Source organism: Beta vulgaris, chromosome 9 (assembly GCF_026745355.1).
Source record: "Beta vulgaris subsp. vulgaris cultivar EL10 chromosome 9, EL10.2, whole genome shotgun sequence".
Taxonomy (NCBI): domain Eukaryota; kingdom Viridiplantae; phylum Streptophyta; class Magnoliopsida; order Caryophyllales; family Amaranthaceae; genus Beta; species Beta vulgaris.
In genome coordinates, this window is record NC_079210.1 from 26,360,882 (window position 1) to 26,382,536 (window position 21,655).

General features: G+C 35.7%; 1 long non-coding RNA gene across 1 annotated transcript; it reads right to left on the bottom strand.

Annotated features, from left to right (window-relative positions):
- Window positions 1-17,287: 17,287 nt before the first annotated feature.
- Window positions 17,288-21,179, bottom strand: LOC109136108 (uncharacterized). The gene is made up of 2 exons (XR_008967534.1): window positions 18,233-21,179; window positions 17,288-18,134 (listed from the first exon to the last, which is right to left on the bottom strand). It is a non-coding gene; the product is annotated as an uncharacterized LOC109136108 (long non-coding RNA).
- Between the last annotated feature and the right edge of the window lie 476 nt (window positions 21,180-21,655).

The window sequence follows — 21,655 nt, forward strand, 5'->3', positions numbered from 1 at the left end:
CTTGAAAAATAACACTTGACGAATACCTTTTTACGAACTACGAAACCTTCCTAAAAAATTCAAACCTTTCAAACACAAATACATTCAATCTACATACATTTAGATTTTCAAGCTTCACGATTGCTCATCCCGAAGGTTGTCAATCTTGTAGACCCAAGCCATGGTATAATCGCGAGGGCCCTTAAAATTCTTTGTTTTTGTATTGAAGTTACTAACTGTTTCTTTTCTGATGTAGATCTTTAATATAGAATCGTTCTACTGTATATTCTAAACCTTTTTCTTTCTTTCTTTTTATTTATTTTTTATATTATCATACTTGCCTGATTATTTTATGCATATTATATGATTGTCTTGTGTTATTGCTTTTATCCCCCACAAGTTATTATTGTTAAACAAATCCTAAAGAACTGTTCTAACATTGATCAGATTAATCTGGACAACCTGCTAGGTTCCCTGTAAATTGATTTCATAATAACTTGTCACTAAAAATAGTCTTTTTGTGTGTTTCCTAAACAATCTAGACTAAATATTTTTAGGGTGTATAACAATATTATATGATTATTCTTTGGCATAAAATGTGTAATAAATCGATATTTATAGTAGAGGCCAATAATGGGCAGTGTGGTTCATTATGACCATATTTGTATCCTCACCCCCGAACTCAATCTTTGGTTCGCTTTGACCATCTATGGATTCTAGACGGGGAAATCTACATTGGATAATTTATCCCCACCGTTTTTTTATATCCAATTAGGTTTATGATTCTTCCTAAAAATAATTGTTGGCGACTTCTTTTAAAACAATTGTCAATAAAGTATTAACAATGGGGTAATCAAATATAATACGCGCTCACACCGTGTAGGCGAAATAAAAACATGCCTGCAATTTGGTGACTCTAGTGGGGAGGATTTTAAAAAAATTAATTTTTTTAAATGAGTGGGTGAAACTTGAAATATACGATTCATTCTTATTTTTATGCATTTGAATAATAAACTGTTTTGCATGTGCATGACTTTTGATCAGCCACCATAAAGACAATCTACCTTGCCTCATTAACACATGTTCTTTGTGTTAGGCGAGGGGTTTACGCTTTGTCCTTCCAAATAGCTTTCCTGAGTGATAGTGTTTGAACTTAGTTATAAGCAAACCTACACAACCATGACATTTTTCTCTTATTCCTAACTTGAGAACTGGAGTGCGTCTTACACCTGGCCACCTCTTTAAGCAGGGGTACAAAGTGTGGGATCAATCCATTACTCGTGGAACCTTTTCAGACTGAACCTGAACGTGACCAATAGTTTTAAATATAGAAATGGACTTTAGGTTGGAACTTTGCATCCATGTTACATGACATTTGCCTGTGATTTTTTGCCTGTTATTATATTGTCCAATTTTCGTTATTATGCGTCGTTCCTAAGATCGCGTCTAACTAGGGATGAAAGTTATTCGAATAAAATCCAAAATTCAATCCAATCCAATCCGGATTAGTAATTCAGATCGGATTTGAACTGTATTCTGGTTGGATTGGGATTGAGATTTCTTGAAAAAATGGATTTTCGGATCGGATTTGATCAAGGGTAATTGGATCCAAAAATCCAATATAAATGAATAACAATATGCCTTGTATTACGTATCTGTATTGGGCTTAAGGGTATCACTTCAACCCTTTCCCTAAAACCTTAACAATACTTAATTTCTCATTTCCTAAATCTACTAGGCTGCTGTGCTCATCCTCATTTCTCATCTCTCATTTTTCATTCCTCATTTCCCATCTCCATTCCCATCTCCCCATCCCTCATTTCCATGTCTCATGTCGAGAGCATCACTTCTTAAAATTTACGAGGTCCGTTTGATTTTTGTTCAGGACAGATCGTGAGATTATAACTTGGGAACGCCTGACATAGAGGATACAAGGTCAACCTACTCCCAGACTCGTCAAACGCATTCTCACATTCTCAAACGAATCCTCTGACTCGTTTGAATCATCATCTGAAATGGGAGACGCTAATGAACAACTTAGTGCCATTATGGCCCAACTTCAACTGATAAAATTTCGTCTTACAAAACAAGACAAAGAGATTAAGGCACTGTGAGAGAAAACTGACTGAGGAAGAAGCGCAAGATGACATTCCTCCGCCACCACCACCTCCTGATAAGACCGAGACAAAAGTGAGTTTTGAGAAACTCGAGAAATTGATCCAGTCAATCCTACGCTCGAGGGTCAGGCTCATAACCATGACGTTATTGATCCTGAACTGAGGGAAAAACTCCATAAAAAGGAAACATTAGGTGACCTCCCAAAAGTCGAGGAATTCGAAAGTCCAAAGGACCACTTGAGAGCTTTCCCCATCTCTATGGCTCTCAAGGGCATGAGCCAAATTTGTTTGCTTATGTTTTTCCTTTAACCTTGGATGCACATTCATCCAAATGGTTCAGATCATTCAAGAAAGCTAAGATGAATGACTGGGACTACATCAGAGAAGAGTTCCACAAATAATGCATATACAACCTCATCTTCCCATTGTCCTTCATGAGTTGGAATTAACTTGTAACACCTCGATAATTCTCTTTTTCTAGAAAACACTTTTATAATAACCTTAGAGAATTACCCAGGCATTATCGCCCGTGTGATAACGTTTCGGCTTACTCAGAATTTTGCAGCGGAAAACAACTTATTGAAAACCAACTTTATTAAAACTTATGAAGCCAAAAACAATTGTCAGACTAAACACACCAACTTAAACTATTGTCTGAAAACATAACTCCTATGAAAACAACTTAAATGGTTCTAGTAATACAAGAGCCTCTCCATTCCAGATTCCCCAATGATATGCATCTTCGAACCTGTAATGTCAATGCCGTCTCAACTCTGCTCCCCCGAAGGATCACCACAGGATCAATAGGCAAAGCCATGATCACAAACACAGACAAGCACGTAATCAGCAAAGCTAAGTACTACATATCAGACATAAATAATCCTAAACATGATACTACAAAATAACATGCAGGAATAAATATTAACATAAGTATATAATAATCTGCAGACAACCTCTACTAAACTAAACTTAAACTAACTTTTTAACACTTAAATGGAATAGTTATTAGGACGAGTTGTCTTGCCTACTAAGATGAAATGGGGGCGCGACTCCGCATTTCAGAGTGACCTGCGATATCGAGGAACCTTTGAAATAAAAGAGGGATGGTGATCAACCCATTCCAAAAAGCTATGGCACGCTCACCATAACCCCGACCCTTATGTCCAACTCTAGACGTGCACCAGTCTAAAGTCTCTACTCTATTCTCGTTTCACTTTACGTTGAATATATTTTATTACTTGTGTTGACACCACAACAAGCAAATAACACACAATTCATAATCACACAATCATAACAAAATTCCTTTTTATCTTTGGATTAACAAGTGATCACAACTTATCAACCAAGACTCTTTTACTTCCTTTTTAAACCTTTACTAACTTACTTGTTGAACCTAGCCAACAATAAACTTTACCTTTATATAGGTATAACTTGTACTTACCAAATAAGATCCACGGTTCTTATAAGATAAATAAATAATACTCAGAATCCATGTAACACATGATTCAATCTTACTTACATTAATTCACTCACGAATTAATACATAAACTGACTTATCTGCTTGCATCAAACTTCCATACAAACATTAATACTCATAAAACTTCTAGTTTACATGTAGCACACAGGCAAATACATGTAAAACAATTCCATAAATCATATATATGAACAACAGAGTCCTATACATGATACTAATAAATAAAACATCCTTAAAGCATGTTTCTAAATCATATAGCACGTAGACAATGTACGTACCTTGTATAAACAATCTGTAGGCCACTTTTACGCTCTAAAAGTCTCCTACTACGAAATCTCCGCCTAGAAAATAAAATAATGAAATAAATACCTTGAACTAAAAATTTACAGCAACTTTAAAAACGACCAAACCCCTTAAACGTGTTTTAAAATCGTTTTTACTATCAAACTTTCGTTATTTTTAATCCCTAGTATAGTACAACTATTCTAGTGATTAAAAATCATTTAAAACCCTTAAAATACATATTTTTTGAAATTACAGCACTTATAAAATTTTATAAATCTTCTGAAAATATATTTAATACATATAAAATTATATGCTAACCAAATCTCATGATTTATATTTTATAAATATAGTTTCTAGTGATTAAAAACCCTAAAAACTATAACTTTCTTAAAAAAACTGAAAATAACTTAATATAATAAAATCTGGAATTTATTATAAATATCATATGATAGCCGAAATATTTTTAGCATATAAACAATAATTTAAATCATAAACATGCTAATTAATAATAAAATAATATAAAAACTAATACTTTAATGGAATCTTAGAGAAGAAGAAAAGAAAAACAACCACAACAAGGAGGAAGGAAGGGCCGGCGGCAGTGGCGGCAGCAAACAGAGACCGGCGACAGCAATACTTGGTTCTTGAAAAGATTTGTGACGTTTCTTGTTGTTACTTGAATAAGAAGAAACAATTTTTGAGAGAGAATGAAAGATGGCGCACAAGGAGAAGAGAGAGAGGGAAGGGCGCCGAGTGAGAGAGAAAAAGGAGAGAGAGTCACGTGGAAGAGGAGAGAGAAATAAGGTGTAGGGTAAAATTTTGGGTTTTTAGGATATTTAAATAGAGGCTTTTCCTTTTGGGCTTAGGAAAAGAGATTTTAATAAATAAAACTTTGATGACTAATAAGATGGGCTCATTAGGACTTTAGTCATCAAATAATCCTTTCCCTTTTTATCATTTTGGGCTTTCGATTCCATTAAGCTTTCTTTTCAAATATGCTTTTAATAATTAAAACTCTTATTAAAACATGCTTAATTAAAACATTCAAATTTTATTAAGCTATGAAAAATATTTTTAGTTGACTTTTAAAATAGTCAACCCTTTTTAAAAGTCAAATCATTTTCCAAACTCATTTGGATTTAAATATAACTACATAAATACTTTAATATATTTATGAAAATTCTTTAAAATTGTGGGGGATTACATAACTAAATAGAATACGAGCGCAGATTTCGTCACCTTCCTTGACAGATGGAGGGAAAAAGTTGCACAAATGACTAATTGGCCATCTCAGGAGGATCAAGTCCGACTGGTGATTCGTAACCTACAGCCTAAGTATGGGGATAATATCATGTAACACCCCGATAATTTCTCTCTTTTCAAAATACCTTTTTAATATAAAACTTAGAGAATCATCAAAGCATTATCGCCCGTGTGATAAGGTGCTTATTCAGAATTTTGCAGCGGAAAAACATATAACTGAACTTTAGAATTGAAATATAATAACTAATCAAAGTAACTTTAAAACCAAACTTAATATAATGTATCTACTCAAACAATAATTAAATCAATCTGTTCCACAAGCTCTCCATTCCTAGATCCCCATGATGCAACATCTACAAACTTGTAGATGTCAATGCACTAAAGAATCTACTCACCAAGAATGGGTCATCATAGGATCAATAAGTCAAAGCCATGATCAACACATACAAACAAAGCACGTGATCAGCAAAGCTAAGTACTACATAATAATTAATAAACATTCCTAACATGATACTAATAAATAATAAGCAGGGATAAATAATAACATAACAATCTGCATATAACTTTTGCTGAACTAAACTTTAACCATCTTTTTATTATTTTAATGGAACAGTTATTGGATCGAGTTGTCTTACTAAAAACTAGCCTACACCTAGGAAGACGAAATATGGGCGCGACTCCGTATTCCGTAATGATCTGCGATATCGAGGAACCTTTTAATAAAACATAAGAACGATGATTAATCCAATTCTCAAAAAACGCCATGGCTCGCTCACCATGTACCCCAACTCCTGACTGTCCAAGTTCAGACGTGCACCAGTCTAAAGTTTATTACTATAGAAGTTTTAGTTTACATGATTTACCAATTATTACTTGTTATGACACACAAGCAATACAAATACATATAATCAAACGTTCACAAGTTAATTCCTTTTTATCTTAGGATTGATAAGTAATCATACAACTTACAACCCAAGATTAATTCCTTCTTATTTGTAGAACCTAGCCAACAACCAACTTACTTTTCAAAAGCATAAATTATCAACTTACCAAACAAGGTACACAATCCTCATAGTGTAGTGAATATAATAATATAAGAGAACACATGATTCATCCAGAAAACGTCTCTTAAGGTCATTACACTTTTGTGGTACACACCACCTTCCCTTAAATCTCAAACTTCCGTCATCATGGATCTTAAAGTCGGCTTCCTTACCTTGCTTCATTGTCCCCTTAATCTTATCTAGGTGCTCATCCCCAACTTGACCCTCTTTGATCTCGTCGAAACTAACAACCCCAAAGATAAAGCGCTCAGTCTTGCCTCACTTTCCCTGGGATTTAAAATTTCTAGGCTCAGCCTTTGCATATCTCGACACAACTCCTCAGGGACTATCCAGACACTCACGCTATAACTCGACTTTCTACTCAAGGCATCGGCAACTACATTTGCTTTCTCGTCATGATACTGGATGTCTAGGTCATAATCCTTAATCAATTCCAACCATCTCCTCTGCCTCATATTCATGTCTTTTTGGGTGAAAATGTACTTCAAGCTCTTATGGTTGGTAAATATCATACAAGTTACCCTATAGAGGTAATGTCTCCAAATTTTCAATGCAAACATTATGACAGCTAACTCTAGATCGTGGGTAGGGTAATTAGCCTCATAATGTTTCAACTGACGCAACTCATATGCAATTACCTTCCCATTTTGTTGTAACAAACATCCCAAACCATTCTTCGAAGTGATGCATATTGATTAAGAGTACAAGAGCATTCGAAATAAGAAAGAACAAAGATTAAAGCAATGTATCAAACCGGTTCAAACTAGTTGAACAACCACCACTTTCCACAACCAAATTACCACTAATCAAAGACCAAACTATAACAATAAGCTTCTAGTTTGAGTCTACTTTGTGATTCAATCACTAAATCAACGTTTAAGTGAAGGAATTTAGCAAAGATTTGATAAAGGTCTAAACTGACCGAAAAGAACACTTAGCACACAACTGAGTATTTTGAGCATAAAAGTTTCACTTTTGATTCAATTGATCTAATTCCAAAAGGATTACAAAGTTAACTTATATGGATACAACATGTCCAAAATTCAGCTCATTTGGACGCCATTTTCTATGCCAACTAGGACAATAAAATAAGAGAAACAAAAACTAAAACTGTTACAGCACACTTCTAATGATTAGCTAAGCTACCCTATTGGACGAGGGAAAACAGAAAAACTACCAATTGGAAATTAAAATACATATCTTAAAGTAAATATCCTCAAAAGCTCAAGCCAATTGGAGAAGTAAAAAGCCTTGCCCAAAACAGAAGAACAAGATGCTGCTGGGCGTGGACTGGTGGCAGATTGCTTTCCTTGCAATGAAGTCTCTTCTTCTCATTTGCTATGGCTTCTTTAGCCCATGTGAAGTTACATGGTCTTCTACACTCCCTAAGTCTTCCATAAGCTGGAGGTGGCTTGAATGGCAGCAAAAACATCTCCTAAGCTTAATCAAATCGGATTACAAGAAGATAAGCTAGCTTAGCTTTAAAAATGATTAGCTTAACTTAAACATGTAATTAGGCTAGTTAATCACCTACTAAACTTGATTATCAATACTAATGATGATTAAGGTATATTAGTACTAATTAATCTTGCTTAAAAGGAGATTAGCAAAAGATTAACCTAATTAAGATGCTTAAGTAGAGTTTTAGGGAAAAGAGCTAGTTAAGCTTATTACACCTTGATTAGACAAATTTAAGCCCTTAAAACTTAATAATCCTCAATATTAACCAAACCCAAAATTAAACAAACTTATGATTAATTTCAAGATCAGGTCAAGTGCATATGCTTCATTCTCCCCTTCTTGAAGTAAGATTCGTCCTCGAATCTTGTTCTCTTTTTCACCTGAAACATGAAATTTATTTTAGTGCACTCCCTTCTTGGATTCTTTCTTGGTTTTTCTTTTTTTTAGTCTTTTCTTTTATTGGTATAAGGTTTGCACTCAAATTTGTTTTCATGTAGCTCACTATTTTAGTGGATTTTGGTTTCAAAATGAATGGTTCAAGTGTAATGGATTGAAGGTTTGTTTCTAGGCTATAAGTGTTTTCATAACCATCATGTTGCACCGCCTATCATACATCCAAGGCCTTCCTAATAAGATTTCACAAGCCTCCATGGGTAACACATCACAAAGCACTTTATCTTCATAATAGCTGCCAAAAGAAAAAAAATTAGTGCTTGGTTAGAAATTTCAATTGAAGTTTCATGATTAACCCATTGAAGAAGGTAGGGTTTTGGATGCTGGATCAATGGAAGCTTCATTTCCTTAACCATGTTTAAGGACACTAGATTGGCGCAACTCCCACTATCTATCACAAGTGAACATTTCTTGCTTTCCACTTCACAACTTGTCTTGAAAATCTGCTCCCTTTTCGTGAGGCCTTTGGAGCACCCCTCTTCATGGAGTAATCTTCTTGTTATGAGTAATGGACCTTCTTGGATTGGTTCAATCACCACTTCTTCCACCTGCTCCTTTCTTCTTGTTGCTTGGATGCTTCTTCTTCTATGGCTTGAATGTCTACAAGAGTCATGACTCTCTTGTTAGGACATTTTGTTGCATAATGGCCATAGCCTTGGCATTTGTAGCACTTGACATCCTCCTTCTTTGTGAGCTTCTTTTGGCCTTGGTTTTCGGCCCTTGCTGGTTCATCTTGTGGAGTGTAAGATGAGTCTTCCTCCTTGTTATTTCTCCACGCCATTCTTTTCTTCTCCTTTAAATGTTTCTCCACTTTTAAGGCAAACTTGAAGAGTTCATCTAAGGTAGAATAAGGTTGCATTCCACCTTCTTCCTAATGTCTTTATCTAATCCTCCTAGAAAACGTGACATAGTTTGCTCCTCCCTCTCTTGAACATCAAGCTTCATCATCAATTTCTCAAATTTATGATCTTGAGACAAATCAGCTAGTTGGTTATATAAATCAAGAGTATAAGTGGAAGGTAAAAACTTCTCTTTCATTTTCTTCTTAAGTTTTAACCAACTCTTGATTTTAGGCTTATGTTTTCTAGTTCTAGCTATACAACATTCTCCCACCAAAGGGATGCATACCCCTTTAGCTTAGCTACAGCAACTTTGAAAGCCTTAGCATCATCATACTCCTTAAGTTCAAAGATCCTATCACACCTTGAAACCCACTCCAAGTAAACATCTGGATTAAGGTTTCCATCAAACTCAGGAACTTCTAACTTAATGTCTCTAAAATCATCAATTTTTCGTGGCTTTCTCCTAGTCCTGAAGACTCAGAGACAACCTCCTCATACTTCATAAGCTACACCTTCATCCTCCACATTTTCTCTCCTTAAAGGTCCTCTAAACCCTCTCTCACAGTCATCAAATTAGCCATTTGCTCACTCAAAGTGGCTATTTGATTCTCCACTCCACCAACCTGCTTCATCATGTTCATACCCCTTCTAAACTGATTTTCTTCACCTTCACTCATGATTGATTCAACCTCAATGAAAGTTAGGCTAGAAAGAAAGAAAAGAAGTGTGTTTGGGCTTAGAATAGGTTCGGTTTTAGTGGGGGATTGTGTTTGGGTTTAAGGAGTGTTTTAGTGTGTTTATGGGATGAATTAGAATGCTCTTAATCAACCTACAGCTCTGATACCAAATGATACATATTGATTAAGATACAAGAGCATTCGAATAAGAAAGAACAAAGAAAAGCAATGTATCAAACCGTTCAAACTAGTTGAACAACCACCACTTTCCACAACCAAATTACCACCAATCAAAGACAACTATAACAATAAGCTTCTAGTTGAGTCTACTTTGGATTCAATCACTAAATCAACGTTTAAGTGAAGGAATTGCAAAGATTTGATAAAGGTCTAAACTGACCGAAAAGAACAATTAGCACACAGCTGAGTATTTTGAGCATAAAAGTTTCATTTTATTCAATGATCTAATTCCAAAAGGATACAAATTAACTTATATGGCTACAACATGTCCAAAATTCAGCTCATTTGACGCATTTTCTATGCCAACTAGGACATAAAATAAGAGAAACAAAACTAAAACTTTACAGCACACTTCTAATAATTAGCTAGCTACCCTATTGGACGAGGAAAACAGAAAAACTACCAATTGGAATTAAAATACATATCTTAAAGTAAATATCCTCAAAAGTTCAAGCCAATTGGAGAAGGAAAAAGCCTTGCCCAAAACAGAAGAACAAGATGCTGCTGGACGTGACTGGTGGCAGATTGCTTTCCTTGCAATGAAGTCTCTTCTTCTCATTTGCTATGGCTTCTTTAGCCCATGTGAATTCACATGGTCTTCTACACTTCCCTAAGTCTTTCATAAGCTGAGGTGGCTTGAATGCAGCAAAAACATCTCCTAAGCTTAATCAAATTCGGATTACATGAAGATAAGCTAGCTTAGCTTTAAAACATGATAGCTTAACTTAAACATGTAATTAGGCTAGTTAATCACCTACTAAACTTGATTATCAATACTAATGATGATTAAGGTATATTAGTACTAATTAATCTTGCTTAAAAGGAGATTAGCAAAAGATTAACCTAATTAAGATGCTTAAGTAGAGTTTTAGGAAAACCGAGCTAGTTAAGCTTATTATCACCTTGATTAGACAATTTAAGCCCTTAAAACCTTAATAATCCTCAATATTAACCAAACCCAGAAATTAAACAAACTTATGATTAATTTCAAGATCAGGTCAAATGCATATGCTTCATTCTCCCCTTCTTGAAGTAAGATTCGTCCTCGAATCTTGTTCTCTTTTTCACCTGAAACATGAAATTTATTGTTAGTGCACTCCCCTTCTTGAATTCTTTCTTGGTTTTTCTTTTTTCAGTCTTTTCTTTTATGGTATAAGGTTTGCACTCAAATTGTTTTCATGTAGCTCACTATTTTAGTGGATTTTGGTTTCAAAATGAATGGTTCAAGTGTAATGGATTGAAGGTTTGTTTCTAAGCTATAAGTGTTTTCATAACCATCATGTTGCACTCGCCTATCATACATCCAAGGCCTTCCTAATAAGATTTCACACGCCTCCATGGGTAACACATCACAAAGCACTTTATCTTCATAATAGCTGCCAAAAGAAAAACAAATTAGTGCTTGGTTAGAAATTTCAATTGAAGTTTCATGATTAACCCATTGAAGAAGGTAGGGTTTGGATGCTGGATCAATGGAAGCTTCATTTCCTTAACCATGTTTAAGGACACTAGATTGGCACAACTCCCACTATCTATCACAAGTGAACATTTCTTGCTTTCCACTTCACAACTTGTCTTGAAAATCTGCTTTTCGCGAGGCCTTTGGAGCACCCCTCTTCATGGAGTAATCTTCTTGTTATGAGTAATGGACCTTCTTGGATTGGTTCAATCACCACTTCTTCCACCTGCTCCTCTTCTTCTTGTTGCTTGGATGCTTCTTCTTCTATGGCTTGAATGTCTACAAGAGTCATGACTCTCTTGTTAGGACACTTTGTTGCATAATGGCCATACCTTGGCATTTGTAGCACTTGACATCCTCCTTCTTTGTGAGCTTCTTTTGGCCTTGGTTTCGGCCTTGCTGGTTCATCTTGTGGAGTGTAAGATGAGTCTTCCTCCTTGTTATTTCTCCACGCCATTTTTTTCTTCTCCTTTAAATGTTTCTCCACTTTTAAGGCAAACTTGAAGAGTTCATCTAAGTAGAATAAGGTTGCAATTCCACCTTCCTCCTAATGTCTTTTATCTAATCCTCCTAGAAAACATGACATAGTTTGCTCCTCCCTCTCTTGAACATCAAGCTTCATCATCAATTTCTCAAATTTATGATCTTGAGACAAATCAGCTAGTTGGTTATATAAATCAAGAGTATAAGTGGAAGGTAAAAACTTCTCTTTCATTTTCTTCTTAAGTTTTAACCAACTCTTGATTTTAGGCTTATGTTTTCTAGTTCTAGCTAGTACAACATTCTCCCACCAAAGGGATGCATACCCCTTTAGCTTAGCTACAACAACTTTGAAAGCCTTAGCATCATCATACTCCTTAAGTTCAAAGATCCTATCACACCTTGAAACCCACTCCAAGTAAACATCTGGATTAAGGTTTCCATCAAATTCAAGAACTTCTAACTTAATGTCTCTAAAATCATCACTTTTCGTGGCTTTCTCCTAGTCTTGAAGACTCAGAGACAACCTCCTCCATACTTCATAAGCTACACCTTCATCCTCCACATTTTCTCTCCTTAAGGTCCTCTAAACCTTCTCTCACACTGTCATCAAATTAGCCATTTGCTCACTCAAAGTGGCTATTTGATTCTCCACTCCAACCAACCTAGCTTCAATCAAGTTCATACCCCTTCTAAACTGATTTTCTTCACCTCCACTCATGATTGATTCAACCTCAATGAAAGTTAGGCTAGAAAGAAGAAAAGAAGTGTGTTTGGGCTTAGAATAGGTTCGGTTTTGGGGGGGTTGTGTTTGGGTTTTGGTGAGTGTTTTAATGTGTTTTGGGATGAATTTGAATGCTCTTAATCAACCTACAGCTCTGATACCAAATGATGCATATTGATTAAGAGTACAAGAGCATTCGAAATAAGAAAGAACAAAGATTAAAGCAATGTATCAAACCAGTTCAAAGTAGTTGAACAACCACCATTTTCCACAACTAAATTACCACCAATCAAAGACCAGACTATAACAATAAGCTTCTAGTTTGAGTCTACTTTGTGATTTAATCACTAAATCAACGTTTAAGTGAAGGAATTTAGCAAAGATTTGATAAAGGTCTAAACTGACCGAAAAGAACACTTAGGACACAGCTAAGTATTTTGAGCATAAAAGTTTCACTTTTGATTCAATTGATCTAATTCCAAAAGGATTACAAAGTTAACTTATATGGCTACAACATGTCCAAAATTCAGCTCATTTGGACGCCATTTTCTATACCAACTAGGACAATACAATAAGAGAAACAAAAACTAAAACTGTTACAGCACACTTCTAATGATTAGCTAAGCTACCCTATTGGACGAGGGAAAACAGAAAAACTACCAATTGGAAATTAAAATACATATCTTAAAGTAAATATCCTCAAAAGCTCAAGCCAATTGGAGAAGTAAAAAGCCTTGCCCAAAACAGAAGAACAAGATGCTGCTGGGACGCTGGACTGGTGGCAAATTGCTTTCCTTGCAATGAAGTCTCTTCTTCTCATTTGCTATGGCTTCTTTAGCCCATGTGAAGTTCACATGGTATTATACACTCCCCTAAGTCTTTCTATAAGCTGGAGGTGGCTTGTAATGACAGCAAAAGCATCTCCCTAAGCTTAATCAAATTCGGATTACATAGAAGATAAGGTAGCTTAGCTTTAAAACATGATTAGCTTAACTTAAACATGTAATTAGGCTAGTTAATCACCTACTAAACTTGATTATCAATACTTAATGATGATTAAGGTATGATTAGTACTAATTAATCTTGCTTAAAAGGAGATTAGCAAAAGATTAACCTAATTAAGATGCTTAAGTAGAGTTTTAGGGAAAACCGAGCTAGTTAAGCTTATTACCACCTTGATTAGAGCAAATTCAGCCCTTAAAAACTTTAATAATCCTCAATATTAACCAAACCCAGAAATTAAACAAACTTATGATTAATTTCGAGATCAGGTCAGATGCATGTGCTTCACGAAGAATCAGTATACACCTCAAATCCCTCATTCCCATCAGGCAAGGTCAAAACAGGCGTGGAGGTTAAACGTTCCTTCAAAATCTAAAAGGCTTCTTGACACTTTTAACTCCACTCAAATTTTGACTCTTTCTTTATCAAGTTGGTCATGGGCCTCGCTATCTTCGAGAAATCTCTCACAAATCTCCTATAATATCTGACACACTCTTTGGAGTTGGCCACTCACTCACATCTTGAATCTTAGCAGGATCTACAGAGACTCCTTCCTTAGACACATAGTGACCCAAAAACGCTACTTTCTCCAAACGAAATTCATACTTAGAGAACTTGGAATATAATTGATTTTTCCTAAGCCTCTGTAAAATAATCCTCAAGTGCTCATCATGCTCTACTTTGTTCCTCGAATATATCAGTATGTCATCAATGAAAACCACCAAGAACTTATCTAGAAACTCATGGAAAATCCTATTCATCAAGTCCATAAATATAGCAGGAGCATTGGTTAACCCAAATGGCATTAGAGTGAACTCATAGTGACCGTAATGCGTCCTAAAGGCAGTCTTAGGTACATCCTTATCAGCTAACCTAACCTGGTGATACCTTGAATGCAAATCAATCTTCGAGAACACACTCACTCCATTTAACTGACCGAATAGGTCATCTATTCTAGGCAAAGGGTATTTGTTCTTGATGGTTACATTGTTCAGTTCCCTATAGTCAATACACAACCTCATACTTCCATCCTTTTTCTTCACAAATAACACATGAGCTCCCCAAGGTGATGCACTAGGCTTAATATAACCCTTATCCAGTAATTCTTGCAATTGCATATTCAGTTCGCTCATCACAGATGGTGCCATTTTATAGGGTACCTTAGATATAGGTGCAGTTCCAGGAACTAAGTATATGGTGAACTCAACAGCTCTAGCAGTTGACATACTTGAAATTTCACTCGGAAATACATCCATAAACTCACACAATTGGAACATCCTCAAGATTCACTCCAACTTCTTTACTCACATCCTGCACACTACAAAAAAATAAGTCACACCCCTTTTTCATTAACTTCCTCACTTGTATCGCAGAAATAACCCCAAAGTTCTTAGGCTTCCCAAAAGGTCTATCGGAGTTAGTTTTCCCAGAGGGTGTCTCAACACTACCTTCTGAACCTCATAGTCTATGTTAGCATTATTAAGACTTAATCAGTTCATCACAAGAATAACGTTTAGGTCTCCCAAATTAAATTATATTAAATCAGATGGAAATACACCATCTCCTATCTTTAAAGGCAAATTTTTATACAATTTGGTACACCTTATGATCTCCCCAGTAGATATACTGATATGCAAGTCAATCTCTTCATAATCTACGAACCCCAGACTCTTAAGGATAGATGACGACACAAAAGAATAAGTCGCCCCCGAATCAAACAATGTTTTAAAAGGACGAAGTTAATAGAGAAATTACCAGAAACTACGTCGGTAGATTTTTCAGCTTCATTGCCACTCATCACGTACAAATTTACCTACAACCTTATTCTGGTTGAGGTTCTCACTAGCAGGCTTACTATAGATCCCTTGGTTGTCCTGGGACCCTACAAGCTTAGAACTTTGGTCTCCTGACTGGTCGAACCCTAATCTGACCTGGTTACCACTCCTATTGTCATTATATTCTTTGTTTTGCTTAGTATAGCACTCATACTATCCATGACCCTTCTTCCGGTAGTAGTTACAAGTCAATGGTGTTACGTAGTGCTAAACTCGTAAATAAATACTACTATCCTCAACAATAGGTTCTATAGTAAGAGACTTGTGCAACAATGCGTGGACCCAAAACCCGAACCTCAGCTTCGCCTTTCGACCTACAAAAAGGGACTCACCCTGGAGGTTAGGGTGGTATTTCCCCCTCCGAAGCTTAAGTCAAGTATCAGGAGTAGAAAGAAAACTTTTAGAGAGAGAAAGTAGAGAAAGAGAGAGAGAATTTATGGCAGAATAATAGTACTCTGCCCCGGAAAAACGTACCTTTCCCCTGATTTCAAGGATGATTTATAGTGTCTGAAAAGACTGTTGTACCTTGATGTCACCCTAATTTGAGAGCATCTGATTGGCTTAGCAGTTATATTAGGACACGTGGCGATCATTGATTGGAGAGTACACATCATCCATTCTATAAAGATGTCCTTTGCTTTACTGGGCCTAAGTACAGGTTGGGCCAGAGGGGGGCTAGTACAACCTTCTTTAGACAAAAAAGGGTACTTTAAGCCATGCACCTTTCTGGGCCATGTACTTGACTGCTGCAGCAAAGTGCCACGTGTAGGGTGGCGATGGAGCCACATGTCCCATTTATAGCCGTTGATATTTTTGGCTACAACATTTGCCCCTTAAAAGAGGATTTTTACCATTTAGGCGCCCAGACGGTTGGAATTCTCTTTTAACCGACAAGAACTGCCCTATCTTAAGATAAAATGGGCGCCATTTTGCCGGTCTCAACAGGTTGACCCTCAAGGGGTTTTTGGGGTGCAACAGTTACTTTACCGGAGGGGGAGGTCATTTTTACCTCCCTATAAGTATGACCCCTTGTCCTTTCTGAAATCACTTTCACATCTTTGAGAGGATTTTCTAGAGAGAGACTCTGCTCAATTTCTTACTGAACTTTAGAGAGAGAAAGAGCCTTCGTCCAAGATCTCGTTAAGTTTCTTCAATCCGTCCAAGAACTCATAAAGTTTCCTCCATCCGTCCGAGTAATTCATCAGGTACCCCTTCCTTCTGTTTACTCTTATTTTGTGCTTTTAATTTTTCATTCTTTTAAGAAAAAATGGATTCGTCCTCTTCATCGAACATTCCTGGCCGCTTAAGGGTTGGTCTTAACCCTAGAGTAGAGAGCCTATCTTCTTCGGCATAATATAGTTGGGCCTATCCTAGACAGACATGCATTTTATTTTTATGGACATAGACGTCAAAGTCAGACGACCCAGTCTCTACCTGTGTAGGGTAATCTGGCGCGCGTCAAGCAAACAACCCGTATTAGATAAGGGGCAAATCTCCCAGCCTCGAGCTCGGAAATGGTGCCCCGTAAGACATTTATGTTTAGAGGCATTCATATACATGTCGCTAATTATTGGTTGCCCTTAATGCCAACTTTTTGAGGCACACAAGTTATAGTGCTGCTATAGCCACTTAGCTTTTGAGCCAACCATAAGCCAATATGTAATTATAAGTTACCCCTAATGCCTCCTTTTTGGGGCACACAAATTATATTGCTTATAAGGCCATTTATGTTTAGGGGCCACCTTAAGTCTATCGCTAATTATAAGTTGCCTCTAATGCCACCTTTTGGGGCACACAAATATTAAAACCACTAACATTTAGAGGCAACTATAAATCTTGCCACAAATTATAAACGAAAGCAACCACTTCTTTTACAGCTAAATATATTTAGAGGAAAATTATATTTCGTAGTACCAAACTACAACAATGACATTCAGATGCAACATAATTTTATTTATTTTTTTTGAGAAATGGAGAGAAATTTTATATATATAAAAGAAATTTGTACACAAACAAAAATTTTAGCCAAAGCAGGCCAACTATACATCCAAATAGGGAAACATAAAAAACTAGAAGCTTATAGCAAAACCATCCTGGCAAGGAGGCATAATCTGCACCAATGCCCTTCCTAGGGCCACTAACTAGGAAGGGTTCACCAAGGTTAGGCCTATCATATGCAAGCCACCCTGCATACAAAAAACTAAACCAAAGAAACAAGAACAAAAAGCAAAATTCAAGCAACAACAATCCTAATATAAGCTAGCTAATCTCTCCATCTTAACTGTCAGTCTCTTCACCAAATTCTATCATTAATTGATCTCCAAAATTTTCAACAACTGCACATCTTTCAAATTGACGAGGATGAAATGGAGGTTTAGGTGGTGAGATAGGTTGAGAAGCAAATCACATAGGGTTTGATTGTAGCATTTCTTATCTCACCTATGAAAGTATAAAGTATGAGATCAATTTCATGTAAGAAAACTAAATGATCTGCAAAAAAACCTAGAGAAAGTTTAGTAAGAAAATGGCCGCATGAAAAAGATACACATTGTGATAAAAATTAAGAATTATACAATTGGGCTTTCCTCTTGTCAATACTGTTGAGACATTGCGATATTGTGATCATCAACAATCTATTAGACATTGTTAATTCCCAAATTTGAATATACACATTGTTTAGGGAAAAAAAGGATTCACCTATTCCCGGCCAAAGTATAATTGCTTGTCGTATATTGTAATCAAATTCCAATGGTTTCTTCTACTTGAACTGTGCCTTATACTACATCAAGAATTATTTAAGAATGGAGGATTTCAGAACTTAAACATTTCATTAGAGATATAAGGAAAAAAGGGAAATCAGGTATAAAAAACAAATACCTCAATCAGTAGATCAAGGACTTTTGTCAGCATATTAGCCCCCAAAGCATGAGTTTACAGCAGACCATGAGTCAATGATCTTTTCTTTGTAAGATCAGTCAGCTTTACATTGAATTTAGTACGTGAGAATACTATAGTATACATGTGAATTTTGAAACATGATCACATTTTGGCCTTGAGTGGAACTTGTCCAATAAAGCTTTATCTAATAACAAACTTGTCCAATAATATAAACCCTCTCATAGTTTTATCTTGAACCTAACGCTTTAGCCTTTAGGGTACCCTAACAGATAACCACCCCTAGTGATTCATAAGTGAAATTGTAGCCACGAAAAATCCATGTACTTAATATTTGAGAGAGACAACTGATAAATTTTGATCCAAGCAGATTAGACAATGACAACTCCTGTAATATTGTTTTATGATACTCAGCATGTAAGTTGCTGCCTCCATGTGGCTTTGTCATAATTTAACTTGACATCTACGAGCAATTCCCAGAAACTAGAAATTACTGAGAAAGGATACATCTCTTAAGATAATAAGACATCAGAATTAAGAAACAACCGCAAGATCAGGCTTTAATCTAAGATGCATGGCTATTCATTAGCTACTAATGCCCTTTGACATAACATGGTACCGAGTGTGACCTGGAACACGCACTGGTTGTGGAACCATAAAAACAGGAAAATAGACTATGGGCCTGTTCTTTTCGGCATAAAACAGTTGAACTGAACTGAACTGAACTGAATTGAACTGATCTGAACTGAATTGAATTGAACTGAACTGAACTGAATTGAACTGATCTGAACTGATCTGAACTGAATTGAATTGAACTGAACTGAATTGAACTGAAATAAATAGTGATATGTGAGAGTAAAAGTATTGTCAAAAGCTGAACTTAACTCAACTGATCTGATCTGAACTGATCTGAACTCAACTGAACTGAACTGAATTGAACTGAACTGAATTGAACTGAACTGAAAATAAGCTGGGGAGAACAGGCCCTACCTTTCTTGTCTTTTGCAATACACATAAAAAATATCAGGTCGAAGAAACAGTATACGAGTAGAGATCAATGACAACCGTGTGAGCTTCATAAATTTCTCCTTTAAATGTTCGAGCAACAAAACCAAGCATTAGAAGTTGTAATATGGTCAACAATAACATACTTCAAAACAGCAATATGAGTATATTCTGACCATTGCATAAAACATCATCTACTTCATGCTTTCCGACATCACTGCAATGTTTTAAGAAATGACAAACTGATCTGGTTATTGCTACAAATGTAGGCATAACTGACAACATTAAGCTTTAGAAGGATAAATACTCCCAATGGGCATATGTTATTAATGGAAATTTTAGCAAAATGAATTGATACATGAAATTTATTAAAAAAAAATATTTAAAAAATCCTTAATACCGAAACACACACTATATCTAAAATCTGAGCAAAGTTTTACTCAATTCAACCTTTGTAAGTAGATCCATTTAATGCTCTGTTATACTGGAAATTCATTTGAGAGTCTGCATTTGGATCAAATCTAGTGTTTGGGTAAGCAAGAATTTGAAATCAGAACAACTTTAATACCAAAATATCAAGAGCAGCTATAATTTCAACCCTAAGACACATCAAATTCCTAATATAACTCACAAAAAAGTTCCAGGTTTCAAGCATTAGGAAGGCTTACAAGAAACCAAAATCAAATCCAAATAAATAGAAAAAAGAAATAAATCAATGTTTCCATATACCACTGTGACATGAAAAAAATAAACCTTGCAATATCTTCGAACGTGTGTCAATTGTAAATCAGATTCCCAACCTTCACCCTCAGAATTCAAAGTTCACGAAAATGTTAGCAAATAAGATAAGTAATCAAACAAAATAAAAATTATATATATAAATGTGCAACAACAATAGAATGTTTAAAATAGCAAGATAGAGCAGTAATTTCACAAAAGCTCAATGATGCTATGAATAATTCTACTACAAAGAGATTATATTCATATCCAAAAAATCAAACGAAAATCAAAGGAAAATTGATAATCAATTCGAAAATGAAATCAAACCACAACGAAACAATTCGAAAATCAGATGACCATGTAAACTAACCCGAAATATTGAAATTATGAAACTCAAAATCTTGAACAAAGCAAATGAATTGGGATTTTTACAAGCTTCGAACAAACCTCGATGAAGGTCGAACAAAGAAAATCTCACCTTCATATCAAACAAATCACAACTCAAATCACCTACCTCACCACCAATGCGAAGTGCAAACCACCTTTCGAACCCAAATCAAACCCAGAATGAAGTCAAACAAACCTAAAAGGAAATGAATCAGATTGAACCACAAAGGAACCCAAACCAGACCCAAAATGAACCAAAACAACTCAAATCGAACCCCCAATGAAGAACACAAATCTAAACACAGAAAAATATCGAATGGGTTTTTCCAAGTTAGGGTTTTCTTTCGCTTTTGGTTTTTTTGAATTAAGGGCTTTGAAAGGTAGTCTTGGCGATGGATATTATGACGGTAGGTGACTACGGCAGATCGTAAGGTGGCGATAATGATATGTTCAGGAATAGAATAAGTTATTAAGAATATTGTTGTGGTTTAATTAATTATATGAGTTTGCTAATTAATAAACCAACATAATAAACTTAGGCCACAAAATTATAATATTGAGTTTGAATGCTTTTCCAAACAATACCTATGAAGCCCTAGATCATAAGTATTAGGTTATGCTAAAGCAGGGTATTACTGTGTATTGTGGGATAGTAGGGTAGGTTTATGAAACATACATGCTAATGTTTGGTCAAACTCAATAAAACTATCAGAAGGTAAAGTGGTTGGGTTTTGTAGCAAAGAGATAGGTTTGTAACATAGAGTTGTTGCATATTGGCCAAGAATTACAAAGAAAAAAATATCTTTAGATGCAACCACATTTCATTTGACACTAAAAAATATCTTTAGATGCAACAGTACTTTATGTGATGCTAAAAAAATGGCTATAGAGACAACTAAATTCATGTGATGCTAAATGCATGGCTTTAGAGACAACTAACTACAGTTGATGCTAAAAAAATGGCTTTAGAGACAACTAATTTCATGTATGTGATGCTAAAAATATGGATTTAGTGACAACCAATATTCATGTGATGCTAAAAAATGGCTTTCGAGGTAACCAACATTCATGTGATGCTGAAATGTATCTTTAGAGGTACTAGAATATACTTGACGCCAAACACCATATAATTTAGGGGCAACCATGTTTATGCAATGCTAAAAGGGGCTTTTTAAGGCAAGTCGGCCAAACAACGTGCCTCTATAACAATTTTTTTTTGTAGTGAACAGGACGTATTCTTGAAGGAGGGGAGCGTGAGATTCAAAGTGCTCAGCCAGCTAACTGAAGTCCCTC